The sequence below is a fragment of the Bombina bombina genome, unplaced genomic scaffold (genome assembly GCF_027579735.1).
Source record: "Bombina bombina isolate aBomBom1 unplaced genomic scaffold, aBomBom1.pri scaffold_657, whole genome shotgun sequence".
In the NCBI taxonomy this organism is placed as follows: domain Eukaryota; kingdom Metazoa; phylum Chordata; class Amphibia; order Anura; family Bombinatoridae; genus Bombina; species Bombina bombina.
In genome coordinates, this window is record NW_026511429.1 from 117,831 (window position 1) to 124,483 (window position 6,653).

Sequence of the window (6,653 nt, forward strand, 5' to 3'; positions counted from 1 at the left end):
TCTGCATACCAAAACCTGTGGGGCCATGCTGGAGCCACCAGCAACACAAACGATTATTCCATGATGATCTTGGAGATCACTCTCGGAAGAAGAACTAGAGACGGGAAGATATAAGCAGGTTGATAACACCAAGGAAGTGTCAGCGTATGCACTGCTTCCGCCTGAGTATCCCTGGACCTGGACAGGTATCTGGAAAGTTTCTTGTTTAGATGAGAGGCCATCAGATCTATTTCTGGAAGACCCCACATCTGAACAATCTGAGAAAACGCATCCGGATGGAGAGACCACTCCCCTGGATGTAAAGTCTGATGGCTGAGATAATCCGCCTCCCAATTGTCTACACCTGATATATGAACCGCAGAAATTAGACAAGAGCTGGATTCCGCCCAAACAAGTATCCAAGATACTTCTTTCATAGCTAGGGGACTGTGACTCCCACCCTGATGATTGACATATGCCACCGTTGTGATATTGTCTGTCTGAAAACAAATGAACGGTTCTCTTTTCAACAGAGGCCAAAACTGAAGAGCTCTGAGAATTGCACTGAGTTCTAAAATATTGATTAGTAATCTCGCCTCTTGAGATTTCCAAACTCTGTGTGCTGTCAGAGTTCCCCAGACAGCTCCCCAACCTGAAAGACTCACACCTGTTGTGATCACAGTCCAGGTTGGCTGAACAAAAAAGGCCCCTTGAACTAAACGCTGGTAATTTAACCACCACGTCAGAGAGTGTCGAATATTTGGATTTAAGGATATTAATTGTGATATCTTTGTATAATCCCGGCACCATTGATTCAGCATGCAAAGCTGGAGAGGTCTCATGTGAAAACAAGCAAAAGGAATCGCGTCCGATGCTGCAGTCATGAGGCCTAAGACTTCCATGCACATAGCCACTGAAGGGAATGACTGAGACTGAAGGCGCCGACATGCTGCAACCAATTTCAAAGGTGTCTCTTCTGTTAGAGACAGAGTCATGGACACTGAATCTATCTGGAAACCTAAAATGGTGACCCTTGTCTGAGGAATCATAAAACTTTTTGGTAAATTGATCCTCCAACCATGTTTTCGAAGAAACAACACAAGTTGATTTGTGTGAGATTCTGCAGAACGTAAAGACTGAGCTAGTACCAAGATATCGTCCAAATAAGGAAACACTGCAATACCCTGTTCTCTGATTACAGAGAGTAGGGCACCCAGAACCTTTGAAAAGATTCTTGGAGCTGTTGCTAGGCCAAATGGAAGAGCAACAAATTGGTAATGCTTGTCTAGAAAAGAGAATCTCAGGAACTGATAATGTTCTGGATGAATCAGAATATGAAGGTAAGCAGACATATAATGTCCTTGCTGAACAAAAGGCAGAATAGTCCTTATAGTCACCATCTTGAAAGTTGGTACTCTTACATAACGATTCAAAATTTTCAGATCCAGAACTGGCCTGAATGAATTTTCTTTCATTGGGACAATTAATAGATTTGAATAAAACCCCAGGACTTGTTCCTGAAAAGGAACCGGCATGATTACTCCTGAAACCTCCAGATCTGAAACACACTTCAGGAAAGCCTGAGCTTTTACTGGATCTACTGGGATGCGTGAGAGAAAAAATCTCCTCACAGGAGGTCTTACTCTGAATCCAATTCGGTACCCCTGAGAGACAATGCTCTGAATCCATTGATTTTGGACAGAATTTATCCAAACATCTTTGAAAAAACTTAATCTGCCCCTACCAGCTGAGCTGGAATGAGGGCCGCACCTTCATGCAGACTTAGGGGCTGACTTTGGTTTCTTAAAAGGCTTGGATTTATTCCAATTTGAGGAAGGCTTCCAATTGGAAACAGATTCCTTGGGGGAAGGATTAGGTTTTTGTTTCTTATTTTGATGAAAGGAATGAAAACTATTAGAAGCCTTAGATTTACCCTTAGGTTTTTTATCCTGAGGCAAAAAACTCCTTTCCCCCCTGTAACAGTTGAAATAGTAGAATCCAACTGAGAACCAAATAAATTATTACCTTGGAAAGAAAGAGATAGCAATCTAGACTTAAATGTCATATCAGCATTCCAAGATTTAAGCCACAAGGCTCTTCTAGCTAAAATAGCTAAAGATATGGATCTAACATCAATTTTGATAATATCAAAAATGGCATCACAAATAAAATGATTAGCATGTTGCAGTAAGCGAACAATGCTAGATATGTCAGAATCCAATTCTTGTTGTGCTAAATTCTCCAACCAAAAAGTTGAAGCAGCTGCAACATCAGCCAAAGTAATTGCAGGCCTAAGAAGATGACCTGAATATAAATAGGCTTTCTTTAGATAAGATTCAATATTCCTATCTAAAGGATCTTTAAAGGAAGTACTATCTTCCATAGGAATAGTGGTTCGTTTAGCAAAAGTAGAAATAGCCCCATCAACTTTGGGGATCTTTTCCCAAAACTCTATTGCAATTGCTGGTAAAGGATACAATTTTTTAAACGTTGCAGAAGGATTAAAAGGAGTACCTGGCTTATTCCATTCCTTAGACATCATGTCAGAAATAGCATCAGGAATAGGAAAAACCTCTGGAGTAGCCACAGTAGGTTTAAAAACAGCATTTAAACGTTTACTGGTTTTAATATCAAGAAGACTAGCTTCCTCAATATTCAAAGTAATTAACACTTCCTTTAACAAAGAACGCATATACTCTATTTTAAATAAAAAAGTAGATTTGTCAATGTCTGAGGAAGGATCTTCTGAATCAGATAGATCCTCATCAGAGGTGGATAATTCATTATGCTGTCGGTCATTTGAAATTTCATCAACTTTATCAGAAGTTTTAAAAGACCTCTTACGCTTATTAGAAGATGGAAATGCAGACAAAGCCTTCTGAATAGAATCAGTAACAAATTCTTAAAAATTCACAGGTATATCATGCAGATTAGAAGTTAAAGGAACTGCAACAGGTAATGTACTATTACAGATGGAAACTCTATCTGCATGTAAAAGTTTATCATGACAACTATTACAAATGACATTTGGAGATATAATCTCCACAATTTTACAACAAATGCACTTAGCTTTGGTAGAACCGATGTCAGGCAGCAAAGTTCCAGCAGATACTTCTGAGGCAGGATCAGATTGAGACATCTTGCAAAATGTAAAAGAAAAAAAAAACCATATAAAGCAAAATTATCAATTTCCTTATATGACAGTTTCAGGAATGGGAAAAATGCAAATAGCATAGCCCTCTGACATAGCAAAAGGCAAGAGGCAAAAGCAATGGGGCAATAAATAATGAAAAACATTTGGCGCCAAGTATGACGCACAATGTAACTGAAAAAAGTTTTTTGCCACCATGTCCGGAAATGACACACTCATGTCACTAGCGACGCAACCCTGTGTGAACCCCTGCATCAAGTATGACACCGGAAATGACGAACTTGCGTCAACGGACGTGCCTTTTGCGCCAAAAAAAATTGCGACAAGAATGACGCAATAAAGTGTAGCATTTAGCACACCCGCGAGCCTAAGACAGCCCGCAATTTGAACAAGTAGTCAATTGAAAAAAAGACTAACCCCAGGTAAGAAAAATATTTCTCAATATTAACTTTCCCAAATATGAAACTGACAATACGCAAAAGGAAATGCATGAACCTGACTCATGGCAAATATAAGTACAATACATATATTTAGAACTTTATATAAATGCATAAAGTGCCAAACCATAGCTGAGGTGTCTTAACAAATAATAACATACTTACCCAAAGACACCCATCAAAATATAGCAGATAGCCAAACCAGTACTGAAACAGTTATCAGTAGAGGTAATGGAATATGAGAGTATATCGTCAATCTGAAAAGGGAGGTAGGAGATGAATCTCTACGACCGATAACAGAGAACCTATGAAAAAGACCCCCGTTAGGAAAATCATTGCATTCAATAGGTAATACTCTCTACGTCCCTCTGACATTCGCTGTATTCTGAGAGGAATCGGGCTTTAAAATGCTGAGAAGCGCATGTCAACGTAGAAATCTTAACACAAACGTACTTCACCACCTCCATAGGAGGCAAAGATTGTAAAACTGAATTGTGGGTGCGGTGAGGGGTGTATTTGTGGGCATTTTGAGGTTTGGGAAACTTTGCCTCTCCTGGTGGGATTGTATATCCCATACGTCACTAGCTCATGGACTCTTGCCAATTACATGAAAGAAAAATGAATCTAACCTAAACTTTCACATTACGTAAACTGGATCTAGGATCACATAGAAAGTAATTTGTGTACAGTATTTTGCTTTACTAGTCATAGTTCTGTGCATCTCATTCAATAATTCATTCAGATTTTATATTCCCAACACCTTCCTTCATACATTGTTATTGTGTATAACTTAAAGCCTTCATTGTATTACTAATACCTTATATTTACACTTAAGGTAATACCAATTATATAGTGAACCGTTATAAAGACAAGACTAAGTGAATTCACTGTATGTGAAATGAAGTGCACTTGCAATCAAAAAAAAAAAAAAGGAGCATTTCTAGAAACCAGCATTTTTAACATATCAAAACACCATTACTTAAAGGGACACTGAACCCAAATTTTTTCTTTCATAATTCAGATAGAGCATGAAATTTTAAGCAACTTTCTAATTTACTCGTATTATCAAATTTTCTTTATTCTCTTGGTATCTTTATTTGAAATGCAAGAATGTAAGTTTAGATGCCGGCCCATTTTTGGTGAACAACCTGGGTTGTCCTTGCTGATTGGTGGATAAATTCATCCACCAATAAAAAAAATGCTGTCCAGAGTCTGAACAAAAAAAAAACTTAGATGTCTTCTTTTTCAAATAAAGATAGCAAGAGAACGAAGAAAAATTATTGATAAAGTTGCTTAAAATTGAATGATCTATCTGAATCATGAAAGAAAAAAATTTGGGTTCAGTGTCCCTTTAAGTTCCACATGTTCCAAATTTATATATATATATATATATATATATATATATATATATATATATATAAAACTACATAAATGTAGTTAACAGCCCTAGAAGGGAGGCCATATCCCTGCTTTACTTGACATTCTTCTTAAAAAAAGATGAGCTGGTTCTGGAGTGTCAAACACAAAAAAAATCACCACCGACTTTCACCCTTAACCTAACAGGTTATAGCAGTGAGAAAAAAAAAGTCCCTTCTTTAACCAAGTGGGAACAGATATTTGAAAATGCTCTTCTTTTTGTCGCCGTCTCATACGAAAAGTCCTGAAAGATAAGTATTTTCCCTTCTTTATACGTTAGATCCTTTATTCTTCTGTAGGCTCTAATTAGCTCCATTTTAGCCTGATAGTTCAAATACTTCACCACCACCGGTTTTGGCCTATTTGACCTCTGATCCAATCTTAACTCTGAAGAGTCCTGTACTCTCCCAGTTCTATGGGCTCTTTCTACAGTGAATTTAACAGTTGGACTTTCCAGCTTTAATAGTGTAGGTAGTATTTCTTCTGCAAATTGCACCAGATTTTCAGTGCTCCTTACTTCTGGCAAACCTATTATCCTGAGATTATTTTGTCTGCTCCTATCTTCTAGGTCTTCCAATTTGGCAGTTAATCTTGGATTTTGTTTCAAGATCATTTCAAATTTAGATTCCGGGGCGTTTTGCCTGTCTTCACAGTCAGAGATTCTTTGCTCTGCTACAGTAATCCTACTGTTTTGATTTTTAATATCTTCCATAATTTTAGCGCATTTTAAATTGATTTCCTCCATTTTAGGGAAAATAACTGCTGAGACCTGTGTTGCTATAAGCTTCATTCGATTCTTCTCCCTTTTCCTTTTTTTTTATATATTTTTCCATTTACTCACAATTGATTTTTAATCATTCAGACATCTTTAAGTGCTTTCCTCAGCAAATCCAATTGTAAGCTCAACCCATTTGTTGTAAGACTACCATTAGAGTCCAACAATGCTTAATTAGAACTTGGTGAACCCCTTTCTCCTTTTCCTCACTATTCCCCAAACACACAAAAAAGGAAAAAAGTTATTTTCCACAGGACCTGTTACTGATGTCCTTTACCTTTTCGTATAGCTATTCTGAACTTTCAGGCAAGAGTAGCTCTGTTTGATTCTCTGCTATATTAAAGGCAGATAAATATTACTTCTTAAGTATGTATTCCGATATTTCCACTTGCCACCTGTTTCTTTAATCTGTGATTTGTAAATTCATTTACACCATGTCAGATTATACACAAAATTCACTCTTAAGTCCCTAAAAAAAAACTTTGCAAGGGACTTTTAGCAGATATTTTACTTTTAGTTCCTCTTCTTAGGGGGGCAAGTCTCCACCGCAACACTTAAAATATTGCTATGTAATTACCTTGAATCTAAGCGTGGAAAAAAAGGTATTGCGGATTCAGTAGACTGGTTCCTTAAAAGAAAGGACCTACGTCTCCTACCGTGCAGTGGTAAAAAGAAAGGGGTCACCAATCCGCCTCTGCTGTAGCGTGCAAGCTCAAACTTCACTTTGCTTGAGTTTGTTTGTACTTTAGCCGTGTTTGCTAGGGAAGACTATCGCTCTATGCTTTAGCTTAGTGCTACAGCCGCACCCTTGTCTACTCTTCCTCAGCTCTGCTCCACGCTGTCTTCCGCCGCACACAGTGTGATGACGTCACCATTCAGCACTTCATCCACCATT